At 40.1% G+C, this 23343-nt stretch overlaps 1 protein-coding gene across 1 annotated transcript in view; it reads right to left on the bottom strand.

The window, feature by feature from the left end:
• PTPN14 (protein tyrosine phosphatase non-receptor type 14) overlaps positions 1-23343 on the bottom strand; it is a 185134-nt gene that overhangs the window by 107766 nt on the left and 54025 nt on the right. The gene's annotated exons all lie outside the window — the stretch shown is intronic.

Below are 23343 nucleotides of genomic sequence, written 5' to 3'. Positions count from 1 at the left end.
TATATTATATTTACTTAGGATGATGTGAAATGGTAGGAATACACATTTCATATAATCAGCTACTTTCCTCTTTTTAAAAATAATTTAAAATATATCTGTGTATGTGTGTGTGTGTGTGTGTGTGTGTGTGTGTGTGTGTGTATATATATATTTTTGAGGGGTTTCTGGAGATTGAACCCAGGAACCCTGGCACATGCTAAGCCCATGCTCTATCACTGAGCTACACTCCTGGCCCCTAAAATCTGTGATTCTTAAGTACACAACTCTTTGTCCTTTTTTTCAACAAATATTTAGACAGATGTGTGGAACCATCCTACCATCATTTTGTTCCTTTACCCCAAAAAATGCCTGATGCAAAAAACCCTGTGACTAAAATCACAGATAATTCAACATAACTAATAATAAGATTTACTGGCACCCTGATGTCCCACCAAATGAGAAGGATGACTTCATTGCCATGGAGAACACCAAATAAAATAACAACAACAAAAGCAGCTTTACCGTTCTACCCTGCACGCGCAATCCTCCGCTGGGAGGTTTGTGAAACTAATCTTTCAAAGAACCCAGATATATCCAGAAAGCTTTTCTATCCGAATGGTCTGTTCTCCGTTAAGCTTCAAGGACCATCTCTAGCTCATTTGTTTGGTGAACTGGATTTCCTAACTCCAGCAGACCCACCCATGCTTCACCCCCCTCCCTCTATCCACCAACACAGAAATATCCCTGAGCCTTGGGACACTCAGGAGGACAAACAGGAGTAACTCATAGTTGCAGGAATTCTTAGATTAATAAATAAGATGGCTTCGATATTTATAGACCACTCCCTGCCAGCCCCCAGGCCTCCGGGAGGTTGTCAGGGCATAAGCTACAACACAGCAAAACACACTCCTGCACTCCCACGGCAGGTCTTTTGATACTTGCCTTTGGCACATTCCTTAACATGACAGGTATATGCTTTATGATGGCTTAAAATACATGTGCTAGAGACTCTGGCTTGGTGAAATCTATTAACATTTCTAACTTACTTCTCATTGGCAGCGCATCGTGTTTACCTCCAAGGTAGCCCGACCTGATCTCCTGATAGGTACAGAAATATGGAGGGACCCACCCAAAGGAAAAGAAAGGGATGGTAGCCCAGAATCCAAATATACAGCCCTGAAGTGTTTACGACTGACAAATTCCCCTCGACTTACTGAAGCACAGGGCAGAGAGGCCAGGATTTCATGCCTCCATTAGTCAGAGAACCTCCAACAGAGACAACTATTTGCTCTGTGATCACAAACCATTTTTCTAATCTTGGGCCAGGCACTTAAATATATTTGGGTGTGTCTCACCTTAAACACCCATGCAGGAATGTGGCTGGCTTGTTGCATATCTATCCTATCAAAAACAATCTCCACAACTTATGCTACAGGACCACATTCACAATGCACAGCTAGTGAAATAGAACTCTGCACAGGCAATGTGTGTAGATGATGGCAGTAGTCAGAATAAAGAAGACATGTACATAGGAAAGAATGTAAGTTTAGCAAAATTACCACCACAGGGTAATATCAGTAGAATATTAATATCAGTAGATACTAATATCAGAAGATATTAAATAGAACTCTAACCTTATGTATATTTTAGTTGTTCCAGTGTCTTCCGACTGTCCTATATTATTTTTGTAAATAAAGATTATTTTGCAGATTATCTATTGAAAATAGCATGTCAGGAGCAATATCTTTACATGCATGGCTAACAACAATCTGGTAGCATTTTTCTTAGAAAATACCTATTCTCAGTTTTTTTTGTTTGTTTGTTTGGTTCAGGGATTGAACCCAGGGGCATTGTACCACTGAGCCATATCCCCAGCCCTTTTTATTTTTAACTTTGAGACAGGGTCTAACTAATTTGTGCTTAGGCTGGCCTTGAATTTGTGATCCTCCTGCCTCAGCCTCCCACGAGTCACTGGGATTACAGGTGGGTGCCACCACACCCCACCCCATTCTGAGTTTTAAAAAGACTTTCTAAATCTTCCATTTGCAAGAAACTTATAGGATAAGATATCAACAAAAAAAAAAGTTGTGAGAAAATCAGCCTGGTCCTTCTGAAAGTCAATATCATGGAACAAAAACTGAATGGGGGAAAGGAGCTGGAAGGGGCAGGCAGAAAGGGCTGCCTTTGAGTAGAAGAGATTTAGGAGTCAGGAAAATAAAATACAATGTGCCCATCTTGATTGGTTAAATCAAGGGTTTTTTGTTTTTGTTTTTGTTTTTTTTGGTGGGGGGTAGGGGGGAACTACCAAAGCTAAATGAGACTGCTAGAAAGACTTAAAAATAGAAATTAGATGATACCAATGTGTTATTGTTAATTTTCTTGAATTTTTGATAGTGGATTGTCGTTATGGAGAAGAATGGTGTTAGGAGATAGCAGTGGCCTTTAGCAGGGATAAAATTATCGTGATGCCTGCCCCAACTTTAAAATGGTTAAAACATATACAAAAATTCAGAATTGAAACAAATGCTAAAAAACGGTTAACAGTTGTTGAATCCAGCTGTCTGAATATCTGCATACAGATATCTACTGCAACTCTTTTAGCTTTCCTGTCCATTTTCAAAACCAAAAGTTAAAAAGAAGGTAATAAACATGTTCGTAACTACTCTCTAAAGCTCTATTTAAATGCTGCTGCCTCTTTTAATCAACTTCTCTAGACCCTTCTCAACACAAGGATTCCTTTCTTTCAACACCCACAGTCATTTGTTCTTATTTTAATATACTAATAAAAATATTAACACACTTTAGATGATATACTCCTCCAGAGCTAGCACTTTTCCACCTCTCCCACACACATTTTCCTGGGTTTAAAGCCTGTGACATCTAGATCTCTGCTTCTGGAAAGAACTTTCAGGCACTCATTTGGGATGACCCTTACCTTTAGGAAGTACTATGCTTAAACTTCCCCCAGGTAACAATCTGTCTGAGATTAACCAGACCGATTAGCAATCTCTTAGTTCCTTTCAGTTTAAACATTTTTAATAGTCAATGAATTATCCATTATTTTTAAGCTCTCCGAGAATCCACAGCACACCTGTCAAGCTCCCCCTTTTAACCACCCAATAGCCATATAGTTCTACCTCAAACAAAACTCAGCTCCCTGCGCCTCACGGATAGAGCTGGGATTGAAATATGCCACCATACTGCGGACTTGATGCAAAATCCACTCTGAACCATCTCCTTTTCTGTTCAATGCTTGGCTCCAAGAAACTGATTCTCCCCATGTGGCTCTTTGGGGCTTCGTCCCATTCACTTTATAACATGAATATTATAAAACTTATAGGTAAATGCCATATGGTCACAGAAAGGTCCCAAGTGTACAACACCTTAGATCTTCTCAATGCAAACTGCTTTTCAAAATACAGTCCTTACTCTGTTTACTATTTATTTAAAAAAAAAAAAAACGATAGCCCTTTTAAAAAAAAAATCAGAATGAACCCTAAGGTAAATGATGAATTTTAGGGAATTTGCAACATAAGTTCATAAATTGTAGCAAACATACCACACTGGTGGTGGGTGCCAACAGTAGAGGCTGTGTACGTTTTGGGGAGGGGTGTGGGGAATAGCTGTTATCTTTCATTCAATTTTGCTTTGATCCTACTCTACAAAATAAAGTCAAGTTTAAAAACAAATAAAAAGTTACTTCAAATAGGTAGTTTTATTTATCTATGGTTCGAGAACATATCTAGTAAATAATAGCAAGCTGCTGCAGCTATTGCCAAGGATCATGCATGAAATTAGGGCAAAAAAAAATTTTTTAATATGGATGGTAAAACTAAATGCTAGCTGAATGAGTGGCACACACCTGTAATCTCAACTAATCAAGAGGCTAAGGCAGGAGGATCACAAGTTTAAGGCCAGCCTGGGTAACTTAGCAAGAACCAACAATGCCAACTCCTGATGTCTTCCAAGACAAACAGCAATTTATTCTGATCTCAAAACAATCTGCAAATTTCTGTGCCTGGGTGCATTTTAGAAAGGAAAGTAGCCTTGGATAAGAGAGTTAGGTTTTATTAGGCCTTCAATGACTGGAGAAATTTGGAATACAAAGCAAAGCGGGAAAGTGCCACTAACTCCTCGAGCTCACTAGTTCCCGGGGTCCCTATAGCAGTCAAGAAATTACAAAGTGAATGCTAAACACCACAGTGAGGAAAGATGTTGCTGGACCAAGGAGGGAGAGTTGCCGCTGAGCTAGGGACTCTCCCTACAGAACAAGGTTTACTGTAAGGGACAGGAACAAACTTTCAAAAGCAGGAACTAGTGTTAACCAGAGGTCAGGATTAAATGGCAAATCATCCATCTTCTGAGGCTCATCTCTGAAGATAGTATCCCCCATCCATTTGTTAGAAGGAAATGAGAAAAGTCTTCTCCTGTGTTTCAGGGTAGTGGGCAAGCTCCCTTCCCATCCTGCTCAGAGCATGCTAGGTTTGCTCAAGGATGGCCACGCAGGGGCGCAAAGAACTTCACTGACTCACCAGCCCCCATGGAGAAAGTCTCTCAGAAGGAGGCGGGAAAGCAAAGGATAGAGTTCAGTGAAGCAAAGACAGTCCCATGGGGACATGGACAGAGAATGAAGTGCATTCTCCCAGGCCAACCACTGCCACCTGGTTATTCTCCCAACTCTGACACCGGAGGCAGGAGGGAGCTCATCATAGACTAAATGTCCTCTTAAGGGACCATCCTGAATGGGGCAGATCCCAGCCTCCTTTTCATCTTAGCCAATACATATCTAATGTTGCCAACTGTCCTTTTTCTCCTGCAGGAGAGAAAATGGATCCCAAATTACCTTTGATCTTAGAATGGATAAGGTTGCATCTTTAAGCTGCTGGCCTGGTACAGTCTCTCTCATGCTATAGTGACACCCTCACTTAGCTCCCCGGTTAGAATACTGAAAGGAAAGACGTATGTGGGTTCTCTGGGTGGTCTCCTATAATCATAAAATGGAGCTCTGCGCACAGCAGGAAGCTAAGTGAATGTTTGTCATTATGATGAAAGAGAGAAAAATGATGCTGGAGATGGCTGAGTTTTGATGCCAAAGCAGGGCAAGAGCCTACAGAGTGACTTCAATGGCTCTTTAGATCACTGGAGAAATTTGGAGCCTTATGAGCCTGACTTTTGGGGTCTTAAGAGAGGGTTACACTGTGAAGAACAGACATGAGAGTTATTAATTCAGCTCACTGGTGCTTTCAGGGGTTAAAAAAAAAAAAAAAAAAAAGAGCTCAGATTTCCAAAAGAAATTCCCCACCACCCTGGTTTCCTTTTTTCAGCCCTTGCTGTGGCTTATAAACTGGGGGTGGTCTCAGGGAGAGATGTGGTGCATCCCATGAAAGTACCCTGCAAAGAAAAAAAAATTACAATGGAACTTAATGATGTGATACAAAGTGTTTTTAGTGTGCTGAGAGCAATTTCTTGGGATATTTGCTCTGTAAACACCACACTTAAAAGAACTTCTATAGAATAGGCTACAGGGGCAGAGAACACACAGAGAAGCTTCAAAGTCGCTTCTAAAATCCACTCCCCAGCAGTCCATCAGCTCACTACAAGCCAAAAGGTGTGACTTTCCGTCGTTAACTATGAACTATGAATTTCCAGCATTTTGTATTTCCATTCTTAATGAGCAAAAATCATATCACATACACGCACGCATACACACACACACACACACACCCTTCAAAGCAGAAAACACAAAGCAAAGACAGCTTTCTCATCCTATGGAAAAAGGTCTCAGCTGATTAAATAAATTCTTTAAACAGGAAGGATAAGAAGTACAGAGATCTTTCACTAATATCATCCAAATATAGCTTAATCTTCTTCACTAAATGACCCACAGTCTTTAGGGAAATGAAAGAAATTAAAACTGAAGTCCTAAACGTGTTTGTTGCACTTTTTTTTTTTTTATTTTCCATGTTATGTTAGGTACACTTGACTTTATCTTTCTAAGTGTAGATTCTGAAAACGCCCAAAGAAGCTAACAGCTATTCAGCTGCATCCTATATTTACCAACACCCTCTGGAACTTTTCCAGCATTCCACATTATTACAGCTCCCAAGCACACCTCACAGAACTATGTAACCCTGACCTGGGTGTGAGAAAGGAAAAATCAATGCGACTATTCCATCCTGTGCACAGATGCACCTCACACAGCTCTGGGTTCATGTATATACTCTCTCATCTTCCTAAGGGGAAGCTAAAAAATTGATAGGGAAAGGAGGGAAAGAAAGGAGTATTAAAACTGGTCTTCTCTGATTTTCCCCTAAAAAGGAGAAAGGCAGTGAGATTTGTTTGGTATAAATTAGACTATAACAGCTTCTTCTTCATCATCATCTTTCTTAAAGACAGGGTCTAGCTATGTGACCCAGGCTGGCCTTAAACTTCTGGGCTCAATCTATCCTCCTGCCTCAGTTTCCCAAACAGCTGGGGCTATCCATCAACTTTAGAACTGTATACTCTTTCCCCGTCCTTTTTTTTTTTAAAGAGAGAGAGAGAATTTTTTTAATATTTATTATTTTTTAGTTCTCGGCGGACACAACATCTTTGTTGGTATGTGGTGCTGAGGATCGAGCCCGGGCCGCACGCATGCCAGGTGAGCGCGCTACCGCTTGAGCCACATCCCAGCCCTCCCTATCCTTATATCAAATTACTTTTAGCCAAGTAAAGGTATGGTACAAGGTTTAAAACACAAGTCCCTAACTTTAGTTGCTAAAAAAAATAACTATGATGAATTTTAAAGAGCACATTTAGAAATTCCATTAGTTCCTTCCTGCTTTCAAATATTCAGTGGTGAGGTGGAAATTTTTCCAACTTTCCTATGCACTAGCCACATGAATGACCTTTCAAAGCCTTTCTTTAGCTACATTTGAAATTAGAAGACGTAGATTTCTGCTCTGCTACTCTCCTGTACCATGATACCTCACCTACACATGAAAGATGGCTACAACGCAACCAGTCTAGGCAGCATGTAGCTGAAAACTGAGAAATGGGGCTGCGACATCCTAGATCCCAGCATCGCAGACAGTGCTGGGGAAACGGAAATATGTCCTTGGTTCACTTTCTCTAACTTTATATATAGTTCCTTGTGAATTCCTTGACCTTGCTTTCTAGCACCCTTTGCAAATTTCAGAGAGACAAGTTTGGCCATCACAGACAAACGTGGTAACACACAATACAAGTGGCAATAAGGGAGGTGACAGGGTAAATGATAAAAATAAACACATTTCCACAGCAAGGAAAGCTGTATCCAAAATTGCCTGTATTAAATAGGAACAATTAAATAATATGCAGCATAATCCTGGGCAACTTAGCAAGACTCAACAATGCTGACTCCTGATTGCTTCCAAGACAAAAAGCAATTTATTCTAATTTCAAAGCAATTGGCTAATTTCTATGGCCAGGTGCATCTTAGAAAAGTAGCATAATCTAAGTAAGAAGACAGAAAATAAATACATTTTAAAATAAGTCCCATTCATGGCAGTTAAAAAGAAGAAGAAAAAAAAAAGGCTCCTGAGAGGTAAAGGTTCCGCTATCTTGGACCACCTTCCCCATACAAGGCGCTTTTCTGACTTTTTTTTTTCCCCAAAATATTTCTTTTTTAGTTGTAGTTGGACATAACACTTTTGCTTTGTTTATTTATTTTTATGTGGTGCTGAGGATCCAACCCAGGGCATCACACGTGCTTAGGCAAGTGCTCAACCGCTGGGCCCCAGCCCCTGCTTCTCGGTCTTACAGTCCTCTAACAGAGGCAAACCAGCTCCATGAACCATCAAATGCCATGATTTTCCACTTGGGGGGTCTGGGGGGCTGCAAGAAGTGATCCTCTGGGAGGACAAGAAATTTGGAAAGCCCCCTGTTTAAAAAAAAAAAAAAAAAAAACTTCCCCATGCCTTGCTTTGAGGATTACTGCCTTGAGACTACTAGATACATGATTTTTTATTTTCCCACAGTATGGATCTAAGTCTTCATTTTTTACCTTACTAATAAAACTTTTCTCTTAAGGTAGCCAAAGTACATCTTGAATATTTATGGATAAACTATTGCCTGGGATCTGCTTTTAAAAATCATGACGGTATAGTAATAGAGTAGGAGTATAGCTGAAGCCCCACTGGCTATAAGCTGACAAGAGTCAAAGCTGGAAGACAGCATATCAGAGATCACCTCCATTCTCTACGTGTCTGTTTTGCATGTATGTGAAATTTTCCATGATAAAAAGCCGGATTTTTTTTATTAAAATGTTTCTTAAATGATACTTTTAGAGTGATCAGGTAAAATAGGTAACAGTGCCCACTTTGTAGAAGTATAATACAGGAAAAAAGGGGTCCAAATTTTGCCTCCAACTTAAACTTCTTTTCCTTCCAAAATAAAGCATGGATTTTGCTAGATCAAACTGACAGCAGGAAAAAAAATTCTTAAATATGTAAGAGATAAGTTGTTTAAAATGCTAAAAAAAAAAAAAAAAAAAAAAAAAAAAGCCCACCAGGCATAAGTATGGGCCTCTTCCTAGGCAGCTTACATAATCAAAGCTATCAGGAGAACACCTGACCCTGGATTACTTCTCAAATGAGTATTCTGTCTACTCATGCCAGGAATGCTTAGTCCTGAGACACCCCACCCTTCTTTGAGAGAAGGTGGAATCTGCAACTCTCCAATTCCAGTTCTTTTGCTGTCAGAGTCTATACACACACTACGATGTGTCCTAGAATATCAGACTAATCATAACAAGAACCAGAAGGGGAGATGCCCCAAAGTGTCAGACTACCCCCACTTATCAAGCAGACAAAATGACAGGGCACTCTGCTAAGCATTATCTCCGACAGCCTATAAGAGGGCTATCTCTATGATCCCATTTTACAAACCAGGGCACCGAGGCTGGAGGGGTAAAAGGACTTGCCCAAAATCATACAGTGACCAACAACAGTCAAGCTTAGAACCTGGCACTTTCTCTGACCCAATGAATCATGCTGCTTTTACAAAGAAGGGAGTCAAAAGCTATGACTTAATGATAGAAAAGTAACAATGAGGGCTGGGGCTGTAGCTCAGTGGCAGAGCCACTTGCCAAGCACATGTGGGACCCAGGGTTCAGTCCTCAGCACCACATAAAAATAAATAAATAAAACAAAGGTATTGTGTCCATCTACAACTAAAAAATATTTTTTAAAAAAGAAAAGTAACAATGACAATAGCAAGAACTGCATTGTACAAGGCTGTGACACACCATCTGCAGTCTATCTTTGTGCACCCTCAGTGGATGTTATCCAGATGTGGCAGAGATGGACTATAAGGCTGGGACGCAAGTTCAGTCCTAAGATGCTTTATCCAGAGGCAGCAGCAGAATCCAGGTCCCATTCCAGCCACAGTACCCTGCCAGTGCCTCTCCCCTCAATGGCTTTCCATGCACAGTAGCACCCTGCGTTGTCACATGGGAGAATCCAAGTACATTACACAGAACCTCTTTTTCAAAAACACAATCATAAAAGCAAATCAAAGAGGTTTTGCATCCTGGGCATATGACCTAAAGCAGAGGAAACTCAGGGAGGATAAACACACCTTTAATTCGCTTCACCCTCCCCAGAAGGGAAAGAACTGGAGAAGAGAGGGACTCTTCTTCGTGAGAGCCAGCTGCCTGTGACTTCCCTCAGCAAAGTTTCCACACCTCCCTTTCCCCCATTTCCTTCCTGCCCATGCCTGAGTGAGTTCCCTCAACTTCCCTCATGGGTACAGGGCTCTCGGATGGGAGGACTCATCCGTGTCACTTCCTATCCAAACAGTCAGTAGCGGCCAAGCAACTCTGCCAATTCTGTCTAGGGCTGAGCATCTAGTACTTACTACCTTCCCTGGGTATGTTGCCCACTTGCTCATAGGTTTCTCCAGGCCCACAAGCAAGGCTCACCCTGATGCACTCACTTCCATGAATGTCATTTACCCACTGCATAACCACGGTTAGGAAGCTGCTTCATCACTTTCATTTCATAGAGTTGCTGGGACAATTATATCAGTTAATAATACAAGTGAGATAACCTTTATCTAAAATGCTTGGGACCAAAAGTGCTTCAGTTTTCTGGTTTTGTTTTTCTTTAAGATTTTGGAAGAGTACATAATTAAATATCTTGGACCTGAGGACCTAAGTCTCAACATGAAATTCATTTTTGTTTTATATACACCTTGTACACAGTCTCTGAAGGTAATTTTACAGAATATCTTTAATAATTTTGTGCATGAAACAAAGCTTCATGGCATGGAACTGTCCACTTTCAGCATCATGACCACGCTCAAAAAGTTTTGGATTTTGCAAACATTTTAGATTTTCAGATTAGGGAAGCTGAACCTGCATCTAAATTCCTGACACCCGGTAAGCATGAGTTACGTGTTTGAAATCAATGCCATTATCATTGCAGTTGCTATTTCACTGACTATGACAGTAAATCTAAGGAAACACACAGACTGCCCTGTACCCCAAACTTTCAATAAGCCGCCAGTTACAGAACAATTTTTAAATTAAAGCTATTCATCAAAAAGACACAAAATGTGACAGCAAAGCAAGCTACTACAGATCCCACTGAGTTGGAAGTGTGACAGGGTGGGTTTCAGATCAGTGACCACCTTGGGGAGTCAGGGAGATGACCAAGCAAGCTCTAAAGTATCATGATGCAATCACTGCACCAGAGCCAAGAAGCTGAATCAGGGGCAAGAAAGAATGAAAACAGGTATGAACTAGTGTCAGCTGTTACAGAGCTATGTAATCCCAACTGATGTAACCAAATGCTAATTGCTAATGAAAGAAAACAAAGCTTCTAAACAGACATGGTCCTGCTACTTATTGCAGGTAGACTACATGCACACACATGCAGCACAGACCCATCTCAAGTGCCCTTTCTTCTCTCTGTCCCCTGCCTTGTAAAGACACATACCCTACACTACTTAAGTGGGCACTTGGGAAAACTTATGTTATACCAAGTAGTTCACAGTGACCTTACAAAGAAAAAGAGCCTGTCTACCTGTAGCAGGTGGCTCACTGCTGTAAAGACACAGTGTCTATCATTCCAGTTACCATTGGTAACCTCAACATGAAGATTGCTTGCTCAGAAGCGTGTGCATCAGTGCTGAGCAAGCCTGGGCCTCTGGATGTGGGTGCTGTCTGCAGGGATAGCTCCACTGCCTTCTGCACCCATGTAGGGTGTTAGCACACCAGGGACAGGAAAGCAAATGTCAACTGTTTGAGTTTTTAAGTGGGGCTTTTAGGTCTAAAACACTGCAAAAACCTAAAACAGCCAGGTGTGGTGGCACACATCTGTAATATCAGCAGCTCAGGAGGCTGAGGCAGGAGGATTGCAAGTTCAAAGTCAGTATCAGCAACTTAGGGAGACCCTAAAGCAACTCAGCGAGACCCTGTCTCTACATAAAATACCAAAAAGGGTTGGGGATGTGGCTCAGTGTTTGAGTGCCTGGATTCATTCTCCAGTACCAAAACAAAACAAAAAAACTTAAAGCATGCGCAATTTCTAGCAAATCTGTATCTAATAAACATAGCAAATACTACATAGAGTAAACCTAATTCAAAGCATCCCTTTGCTCTTCTGGTTTATTCCTGTGCTTCAGAATGCTAAGATTTCAAACATCCCTGAAACTAAATACCATTTAATAAAAATTTTCTACGTAAGTTTTTTTAAAAACTGGGAAAATAAATACATATCTGTTCTCCATTTAGATTGTATGGAGGCAGCAATCAACAAAGCTTACACTGCTTTTGTCATCCCAAGTCCTTCTGCACTATAATTAGCACATACTGTGACTCAGCAATGCCACTTTGGGGAAACTTTCATTAGAAATAAAAGCAACAAATCTTAAGTACTGTTCATAAGGATGCAGCAGCAAACAATGACTGCAGTAGAGGGTGAGAAATTATAGCAACCTGTATGTTACGTCCAAATAAATTTCAGCACCATGCAGTTCTCAACAAATACTGACTCTGAGCAACTCCCATGGTATGCTTTTAAGTAGGAAAAGTTGCAAAGTCCTATGTAAGGCAAAACCAGCAAAAATCCAGTCATCTTGTATGTGTTTATATCAATATGAGCTTGGAAAAAGTCATGAGAGCTTTTCCATCCTCAGAGGGAAGAAAAGAGGAACAGAGAAGAAACGCTACTTTATACAGTCTTCAAGTTAACATTGTATTAGAAAAAAAAAAAAATTTAAATCACTTAACATCTGCCATTCCTAAATACTGTACTTAAGGGAATTTGGGGGAAAGTGTTTCTTCAGTAGTAATAATATAGTAGCCACCACTTGTCATTCCAGCTATAATCAAACTTAATGATTGCTATGTGCCAAGAATTGTACTAAAGATTTCTATGTGTATTATCTCATTTAATCCTCACAATCACAATTTACAGATAGGAAACTGAGACTACATAACCTGGTCAAAGTTCCAGGGCTATCAGGTAGCAGAAGCTGGCTCAAGACCCAGCTATACTTAAGATGCATGATTGCCATATCTGCCCCTTTATAATAACAATATTCAGAACGCTCTCCTTACTAAATGGCTTTGAGTACCACATACAATCATACATTGACCAGAAGAAAAACAAAAATAACTTGGGATCAAGCATTCCTTTTCAAAATCAGAGCTGATCAAAACCAATAAAACCCTGGAACTTGGAAGAGTTTTCAATCTTTTAAATTATTGGCATTAGAAATGTCAATCTTCTGCTACTTTAAAATTTTTTGATAATATTTAGTATTTTCTGATAACAAATTATAAGAAAATCAGAAATTACTACATGAAACTAAAAGAGAAATATAAAAATAGCCCATCATGTCACTACCCAGAAGGTCACTTTAAAAATTTTGCATATTTTGTCATTCTGTTAATTAAGTATAAGTTTAATTTATTTACCTGATTGAGCCTGTAGTAAGCTGAATATATTTCATTAATTGTATTATTTTCTCATATAAAAGTTTTCAAAAAATAATTTTAAGTTCTTGCACAATATTCTACTGTATAAATCACCATTTATTTAACCATGCTCTATTGTTGGAATGTTAGATTATTTTGATTTTCACTATCAAAAGATCTGCCTGTGCCTTTGACTTTTTTTTTTTTTTAATGGTGCTGGGGATCAAGCTCAGGCCCTCTCCACATGCTAGGTAAGGCCTTTACCACTGAACTACACCCCTAGCCCTGGTTCTTTCTTTAGAGTAGACTCTTAAGGACCCTTATCAAATTGAAGGCTACATAAAGCTATATACTTACAAGTCTCATATTGCATATTCCTAAATTGCTGACAAATGCAAAAGCTACGACTTCCATTTCTTTACCTATAAAAGAGTTGAAATATGTGTTCTCCCAAGTACTTCAATAAGCTGCATAGGGAGCTGGGCACAGTGGTACATGCCTGTAATCCCAGCGAGTAGGGAGGATGAGGCAGGAGGATCATGAGTTCAAAGCCAGCCTCAGCAAAAGCGAGGCGCTAAGCAACTCGGTGAGACTCTGTCTCTAAATAAAATACAAAATAGGGCTGGGGATGTGGCTCAGTGGTTGAGTGCCCCTGGGTTCAACCCCCAGTACAAAATAAAATAAAATAAGCTGCATAGTGTAAAAAAGAAAGGGAACAAACTTGGAATCAAAGGAACCAAGTCCATCAGGTCTGCAGTTAAGGCTCCACCTTCAGCCCTTAAGCATGGCAGAAATAATAAAAGAAAATCTCAACTCAAGAAAGGAATGTATCAATGTCTCAGTGTTCTCTTGTAACAGAAAATCTAAGAGGTAGAATGCCTCCCAAAACCAGGTCTGCAATAAATTGGGGAACTGTGACTCTCAGGCATAGCCTGGGGTGTGATGAACCACCAAAGATGTCAGCAAGCCCTTTTCTCAGTAGCTCCAATGCTTAGCCACTGCACCACAACTTCAGAGGCAGTGTTCTAAGGACAGTTTAAAAAAAAAAAAAAAAAAAAAAAAAAACACGTTGCCCTCCACCAAGTGGTAACTACAGAAAATATTATTAGGCCTGAACATTAAATAACTTGCTTCCTCGAACAATATTATTCATATAGCACAGAAATATTGATTGTGATATTCCCAAAGGACAAGATAAGGACCCCTTTTCTGCCAACAAAGCCCTATGAAATGCTAGGTAAGAATTAAAAACCAAGTGTGGTAGATACATTGGGCAGCAGGGAAGAGGTCAGAGCAAATCAACCAACCAAATATCTGGAGACTGTTCTAGGGTTCAGGGTAATCTACAAAGGTATGAAGGAAAAAGAGGATGCCAAAGAAACATGGTTCAGCAAAGGAACAAGACCTTCCAGTATGGAGAGGTTTTAGCTAAAGCTTATATCTAAGAACATTGTAGTTCACATAAATATAATACTTTCAGCAGAAACAACAGGAGACGCAAACACAGACAAGAATAAAGATTTAAATATTTTTATCTTAAAATTGCATATGATTGTTTCATTCACACAAATGCTAGAACTGTATGAAGTTAATAGCTCTCAAGAGCATGGAGCAAGGACTTCAGACTGGTGAAGTAAAACACGCAAGTAGTGAAGAATGAAGACCTCCTTCTAGAACCTAAGCCTGGACACTCTCAAGGGAGATGAACTGATTCAGAAGAAATGTAATGTAATTTTTAGTCCCTTGTAGGCTAAGTTGGAACTTTTAGATGCAGTAGTATGACATCAAAGAAAAATTACTCAAGGTGGCTACAGCTTGACAGCTCATCCCAGAAACCATCTTCACCGAGTTCAAACTTCTTTGTAAAATATACTGACTCCACTTGCTACTCTCATGCACTACTCTGCTATTTATATACACTATTGTTAATGTCATCCATTTCCCCTTGAATGTGTTCTTCTTGAGAAGGGCACCTGGGAGCCTCTGTCCCTACATTACACCTTTATATTTAATGCTCTTATGAGGACACTCCCTGCCTCATATTTCCCAACATTTCCCCTTCCTTTCTTACCTTCTCTTTTTAAGCACTATTTCCTCACCCTTTAATTATCTCTGTTGTTCTCTATTACCTCTAAATTCTCCTTGTCTTATTTAAATTGCAATATTAAAATGAGAAAAGCTACCTCACAGAGATGGGCTTATTTTTCAAAACAGACCTTTTTGTTGTTGTTGTTTTTGTATAAAAATCTGCATTTGAAGAAAAGGCTCTCTCACTAGAGATAGACACTAGAGACAGCCCCCAGAGAATGTAAGCAGGCTCTCCTTTGTATAAGATAAGAACAACAGGACAAAAGAAAGTAGAGAATGGGTCTGGGATATCCAGGATTATTAAATTCCTTATTTGCTTATTACTTTAATTTGGCCAATAATTAGAAACTTTAGAGTTAAAAGTTAGAGATGGGTAGGTTTAAGTGGCGAAATGAAGATGCTGTCACATTTTTCCTAATTGAAAAATCACTCCAACTCAACAAAGCCTAGATGCTAAAAGCTCTAAGATGAAACAAGATTTCAGAAAAGTCCACACTACAAAATTCAAACAGGGGGTTAAAATTTGACCCCGTCCAATGGGCCTTGTGGGCACTTAACTTTGAGAGACAAGGCACTAGGTATTTTGTTTTGTTCTGCAAGGGAACTGAATAGGTTATAGGCTGGGAAGGGACCAGAAAATAGGAGAACTATCTAATGTCTTTATAAGGAAGTAGTACCCCTCCCAGTGCAGATGGGAACGGAAGTCACAGGGCTCCAAGAGGGCACCATGGGGGAGGGGGGGGAGCCAAAATGCTCTGCCAAGGCTGGACCACGTGGAAAGCTATGACAGGCGATTCACAAAGCAGTTGGAGGTGTGTGCGAAGACTTAGTCAGATGTTCAAAGAAAACCAAGCAAATGAAAAGGTGAGGCATTCCCTCATTGAATGAAAAACAAAAATGGGCTCAAAAAAGAAAACATCATCTACACACCACCTTTGACTTAAGCAGCAAACAATACTTACATATTTATGCTGAACAGAAAGCACTTAACTGAGCCAGAGCATTAGTGCTGCTAATTATACTGGAAGAAGGGTGGTGGGGAAAAAGAGAGCCCAAACTGGCTTCAGTCCTTTAATACCCACCATCATCACTGTCATCTCAGGTAGCATTATTGAGAAGTTACTATATTTCATAATTTTATTTTGAGCACATATAATTGGACCTCAGGTCTGCCCCAGGAGCCGGGAGGCTGCCAAATACTAAATGCACCATGGAACATCCCAGATTCAGCAAACAGGAGCATTTATCAGGTTAGGAAGACTCTCCATGGATACCTTGAAGGAAGGCTTTGGAACTCTGACTGCAAGGGAGAAAGCAGGAGCATCACACTCAGTTTAGAATCTGTGGGTACCCACCAGGTGCAAGCCCTCCCTGGGGAAAAGGTAAGAAATTCTTCACAGAATTGCTGAGGTGAATAAAGAAGAGCCAATGGACACTGAACTGGGAGAAGCAGACCTAAAGAGAAATCCAAAGCATAATTGCCCTAAACCTACAGCTCCCCATCTCCATCACTGAAACAGTAGAGAAGGCTAATGTAACTGCAAAAGTTGAGACCAAATCCACGAAGAGGAGTGACCCCCAGGCTGAAGACAACCGGCCTTTTTACATTTAAGTGGTGATTCCTTGAGCAGAGATTTCTACAGATGCTGACATCAACATGATCTGTATCACTGTGTGTGTGTATGTGTGTGGCAGGGAATATCAAAAAGTTATGATTAGTCAATGTTCACAGCATCAAATCATGCCTTAATTTTACCAAAGACTATAGTTGCCACTTTAGAGCATTTCTTCCGTACTGAACTCTGTGCATACCTTATTTCTAATACATCTCCAACCCTTATTAGGCATTATCCCCATTTTACAGATGGGTATATTGAAGCTTGCAGAGTCTATGTAAGTTACCTAAGATAACACTGGCTAGTACGGGAATCCATGCTGTCTCCATTAGGCTATGTTGTCTACCATTTGCCATAATATCACACTTGAGTACAACTTTTCCATAGAGCATAGAGGGAAAAAGAGAAGTAATTCTCTACTAATGAAAGTATTCCTTACAGTCAAGACCAACTTGCATTATTTTTTTTCTTTTTAGTTGTTGCTGGACCTTAATTTTATTCATTTATTTATATGCGGTGCTACGTATCGAACCCAGTACTTCACACATGTGAGGCAAGCACTCTACCACTGAGTCACAACCCCATTATTATATAAAAAGAGTTGCCTCAGTAGGAAAATGGACCCTTTGGAGTAACTTGGCTGTAACAATAGGAACAAAGTTGCTAGGTCACCTAAGGCCCAGAATATAAAGGAAAAGAACTGTGGTGAGAGGGAGCAGGAGGCCGGAAATCCATGTCTTTTTCAGTACGTATGTGTGCCTGCCTCCAGTCTGGATACCTGCCCACTGGCATTTACTAATATTGTTCCCCTTCTGATCAAACAACAAAAACAACCTCCTTGAGCCCTCACACTCCCCTTAAGCAGTGGACACAGGCCAATCTTGATATTGTAGTGGTGAAAATATAAAACAAAACATGCTTAGGTTCTCAGATGTTTACATGACAAACTGGCATATCCCAAGTTTTATATTTGGCATAACTCTGTAAATCTGGAAAAGCCCAATGTCGCCCAGACATGTCTACCTTCTACCTTTTCATGTTAACTTATGCACTTTGGTGAGATTCCCCAAAGCATCTTCTTTTCATTCTAGCAACAGAATAACAAATACGGGGGTGGGGGGGGGCAACCTGTATACTTCTATATTTTCAAGGGTAAGTGCAGAAATTAACCCAAATCGCTCTGCTCCCGCTCCTCAGTAGCCAATTCCAGCATAGTAAAGTATGCCTGTTTTCCACGGTACCCCCTGAAGTCACTGGATCATGACTGGAGACAGGAAAGGAGGAGAGATGCAGAAAGTAAAGTGAAGAAAGGCAGAGGAGGCAGGGAACACTTTATGAGGGGTTTCAAGACCCAGACAGACTAGAATTACAGAAGGTGAGTCAAAGATGGTAAGATCCAAGTGCAAGAGCAACAGGATAAAAGTATTGACTTATCCTTTGCAAACAGCGCAAGGAAAATGTTTGAAAGGATTTTGTGAAGCAATAACACACTGAGCAGCATCTTAAAAGACAAGCTGGGTGGGTAGAAGGAGCCTGCTGTGAGGTGCCAAGGAAGAGTAAATGCTGTCAATGTCGTTCTCTTTGAGTCAATCAATGGCAACATAAATGGCTGCATCTGGGGGGAGGCCCTTGCAGGATGGCTTCCCTAGAGATGCTACAAGCTACCTTCAACATACCGCACAGACACCAGTACAGAGCTGGTACGCCGTATCCATGCAACCCAAAGTTCTTAGGACTGCAAGTTCAAGGCCAGCCTTCGAAACTTAGTGGGAATCCGAAGCAATTTAATGAGACCCTGTCTCAAAAAATAAAATGTGCTAGGAACGTGGCTCTGTGGTAAAGCACCTCCAATTTTAAGCCCCAGAACCAAAAAACAACAAGAACAACAACAACAACAAAAAAAAAAAAAAAAAAAAAAACCAATAAGGACACAAGAAGAGCAGGCAAGTTCTAAATACACCATGCAGTGCATAAGCCAACTGTTTAAATACAGGATAATCTTCACTCAGACTCAAACTGAATTTTGTATTGACCACAGGCAATCTTCTTCCTTATAGGCCAAAAACAATCAACGAGAAGTCAAATTGTTGGTTTTGTTATGATTACATTTCAGGACAAAGCACGATGGCACACAGCTGTAATCCCAGCAACTCAGGAAGCTGAGACAGGAGGATCCCCATTTGGAGGTCAGCCTGGGCAACTTAGTGAGACCCTGCCTCAAAATAAAAAATAAAAATGGCTATTTGTATAGCTCAGTGGTAGAGCACTCCTGAGCTCAATCCCCAGTATGGAAAAAAAGAATAGAAAGATTACATTTCAGAACAATGACCTGATCCACGCTTTTAATAAAAAAATAAAATTTCTATTTAAAAAATTATTGCACCAGTTGTGTACAATGTGTCAAAATGCTTTCTACTGTCATGTGTAACTAATTATAACAAAATTAAAAACATATATTGCAAATATTTATCAAGTCCCTACAAAATGCCAAGCACTATACTAGACAGTGGGGCAAAACAGTTTTAAGACAGACACAGCTGGGCATTCTCATAAATACCACCTATCATAAAATGTTTTAATCATCTCCAAAACAACTCTCTACGTAAGTATACAAAAACATCAAAATCAATAAAGCAACAAAACAGGGCAGGATCACAGCTGGGCACATAAAAATTATGTACAAGTACCCAAATAAGGCACCTTTATAAACCTTATTGTTTTTTCTACCAACTGTCTTCTTAAAATGCCAAATACCTAGAATGTTCTAGAATACCATGCGCTTTCACCCATGGAACTAATTTTTACCAAGCAGCTAAAAGATGTCAGGCACTAGATCTAAGGATGAGTGCTACGTACTTCCTGGCTTTTGTCTTTGAGAAGTTCATCATCTAGTGAGGATCCATTCTTTAGGATGGGAGATGAAAAATAGCTTAATTCACAGCAGGCTTCAAATCACCTGTATCAGATGGCTGAGCAAATGAATGAAGACAAGAGAATTGAAGCTAAGACCTGATTTCAGGACAGTCTCTGGAGCCAGACATGCCTGAATTCAAGTCCTGACTCTGTACCTTACCAACTTGACCAGTTTGTTCAGACCTTGCTGAGACTCACTGCCTCACCTATGAAATAAAAACTAACAGGAGTATCTAGCTCAAAAATCTATTCAGAGAGCTCAAATTTAGCAGCTTTGCTCAGTAAGTGGCATACAGTATGAGTGATAAATGTTAGCTATTAGTAATAAAGTACAAGTCAAAAACTAAGGCCATGATTATAAGGGACTTTGCTCTTGGTACCCAGCTCCCCTTTCCCTTTAATCCCAAGGTTGTGAACAAATACAAGGCCACCCTCCCAATCACTGGTTATAGGGCGGGGGAACTTGTGACAACCAGTCCAAATTTCTTCCAGAGCTAAACATTTAAAGATACTTTAGGTTTTTCTATAAAGCTAGGAGGGGTAAAAAAATGTTTCTCACATAATCTTAAATTTAATCTTTTCTCCCTAGGAACTGATGCACTTGCTCAGAATCAAGCAATTGTTACTGTGTCATTTACCTTTAACAGAACACTCTCAGTAGTTATATCAGTGTGGATTACTGGATCAAAGTAAAACTACGGTAGGCAAAAGCCTTACTTCATGCCACATTCATCAAACATCCTAGACTCCAAACAAGACAACAGAAGTGTTCCTCACTTGCATATATAAATGGAAATACCTGAAAGATGTCCAAACTTATATTTCTGCCACTTTAAGAAATATGATTTGCTTGATAGCGCATAACCCTCCATTCAGCAAAATTTCTTTTAGAAATTACTTTTTCTTTAAAAATTACATTTTCAAAAATATATAAATTTCATTATGGCAATTGTGTAGGACATGGGGAAATTCTAAACTCAAACCTCACTTTTTGTGTTCTCATGATGCAGTGATATAGTATTGCTTCATGGATTAAAGTGCCAGGGAAGGCTCTACAGTGACTGCAGACTGCCAGGGCCGCCTGAGTATCCCAAGTTCTATTCAAGGGTTTTTAGAAAGCAACAGCTGGACCCCCCTCTAAACTTATAATAAGAACTTCAGCAGCTAGAAAGTTGGTTTTAAGAAAGAAATTACAGGATTAGAGGCAGAATCTACAGCCAGATCACCCTGAAAGAGCCCCAGCTGCTCTGATCCAGGAAGCTAAGCAAGGTGGGGCTGGGTTAGCGCTTGGATAGAGTGTGGAGGCGCAGGAAGACTTCCCCCAAGGTCTAGTTCATCTGAATAGCCCACCCGAGATAGCTTCCACCTTTTCTCTTCCATTCTTTGAATCTTGCCTCTTTATTCCTTTTCTACCCCGTATTTTACTTACTATTTACTTACTTATTCTGGGATGGAATCTTATTTTACAATGTGGTATTTAGTAATTCATTTAATGAGGACACATTTACCAAAAACCTACTAAAGGCAGGATACTGTGTTAGAAACTTTTCAGTGGGAAAACACTTACTTAGCATGCCTGACGCCCTGGGTTTGATCTCCAGCACCACGAAAAGAAAAAAGAAAAAAGAAATCTTTGAGGATTACAAAAATGAGTAAAAAGTTGGTCTGAATCTTTGTCACCTGCAGATTCAACATTTGTAAACTGAACCCCAAGGATCCACAAATACCCTAAAAATTTGTGAACATGCAGTGCTGATTTAATTTTAACAGTGTAATTCACTTAACAGTTCTATAAAATATTTTAGTTTTGTGTGACCCCAATGAGGATCAGATAAGTTGCAGATATATATAGTGACATTTGATGGGTGACATAAAGTGTCATAATGATGTTTTCAAAGACAAGGTTCTCCTGGCTCCCTTTAGAGTGACAGGAGATGGGTGATAAACAGTGTGTTGTTAGGGCTGGTAGACACAGGGGCAGTTAAGACACCCGTCAGGCTGCTATGAGGAAGGTTCCATGAAAGAGACCTGGTCTGTTCTTTGTGCCTATCAGGACTCAAGCAAGCAGTGGTGGTTTGGGGAGTGGGGGATACTCATTCTGAAGGTTTGGAGTCTCAATGGGAAAAGATAAGGCATGTTTGGAAGTCAGACGGTACAAATCTGGGCTGGTTGGAGGGCAGAGGAGTCACAGGTGCTAGAAGGTTCAGAAGGACCTGCCCACCAGGTTCTGACTAGGGAGACCAGCAAGGAAGGCAATGGTCAGAGTGCATGGGAGTGATAGACTGGAAGAAGTGACTGAAGAAAGGAATTTCAAATTCAAGAACTTGCAGATAAGAAGAGCTTCAAGAGCTGGGGAATAAAATTGATCAAACTATACTGTTTTATTGTGTACATGTATGAATATATTATAACCAATCCCACCGTTCTGTATAATTATAATGTGCCCATTAAAAAAAGAAAATAGAAGAAAAAAGGGCTCCAGAAGATACAGAAATTAATCAGTTAACAAAGAGTTGTCATAACAGAATGAATAGGTAGTGATTGGCAGAGAAGGTAAAATAGGAAATTTATCTTTTATCCACAATTGTAATCTATAGTGCGATCAGGGAGATAAGGGAAGATAACACAAGATAAAAAATTGGTCCACACTAGAACCAGTTTATACACAATAGCTTTACAATTGTGGTCATAATGATACAGCCAAGAGCTGCTCAACTCTGAAATACTGGCAGAATATTATATTAGGAGGATTTTTTTTTTTTTTTTTTTTTTTTTTTTGGTACTGGGGATGGAACCCAGTAGAGGCACTTTACCACTGAACTATATCCCCAGCCCTTTTTGAGACAGGGTCTTGCAAATTTGCTTAGGACCTTGTTAAGCTGCTGCAGCTGACCCAGAACATGCAATCCTCCTGCCTGAGCCTCCCAAGTCACTGGGATTATAGCTGTGTGCGCCACCATGCCCACTCTGAGGATGATCTTATAAACATTCCTACATTCCTATTAGCATCTATCAGAGAAAATGAGAACAACTTCTGAAGTTGAGACACTCAGTTTACATGGAGACACCTGTCCCCTTCTCCTGTTTTTAGACCCTCTGCCTCCTCTTCCTCACCTTAAGAATTTCACCAATGTCTTCTTGTCAGCTCTGGTTCAGGAGCTCATTTTCCCCAAGGCTCCAGAGGCTGGTGACACATATGCTTCCGTGCTTTCTGGTTAAAAGGGAGTAAGCCCTAAACATATTTCTTTTTACCTGCTGAGCTACTCAACTGATTAAACAATCCCCGTTGTGTTCCACTAACTTTTAAAAAAGTTAGAACTGCTCATTTTTCTGCAAGTCTGAAAAGAAAGAATGCTGAGAAGCCATTCATATAAATGAGGATCTTTCCTGTACAAAGCAGAGAAACCAAAGCTAACAAATGATTCAAAATCTAAAGGAAGAGTGGACTCTCAGAGATGGTTGTAAGGATTGAGAGTCATGAGTGCATTATTGGATGGAAGGAAGGATGGAAGGGAGGTGACAGGGTGGCTCTGTTCCTTGACAAAATTCAATAAAAAAGAAGAGCAAGGTATAATCAGCAATGCTGACCATGCATCACCTCTACCACAAAAGCACTTAAGTGAAGGGGATCCTGAAAGAGCTGGAATCTCTCTTGTCTGACTCACAAAGCTGACCAGGACCTAGAGGTTACTTAACATTGAAATTGCTTTGGGTGAAGACACAACAATCTGAGAACTGAGATTGTGAGCAGCAAGATGATTTTCTCCTTTAGTCTCATCTCAGAAAGAGATGGAAACATATTGA

Source organism: Spermophilus citellus (assembly GCF_964194105.1).
Source record: "Spermophilus citellus genome assembly, chromosome: 6".
Taxonomy (NCBI): domain Eukaryota; kingdom Metazoa; phylum Chordata; class Mammalia; order Rodentia; family Sciuridae; genus Spermophilus; species Spermophilus citellus.
This window is presented reverse-complemented; position numbering and strand designations above follow the sequence as displayed.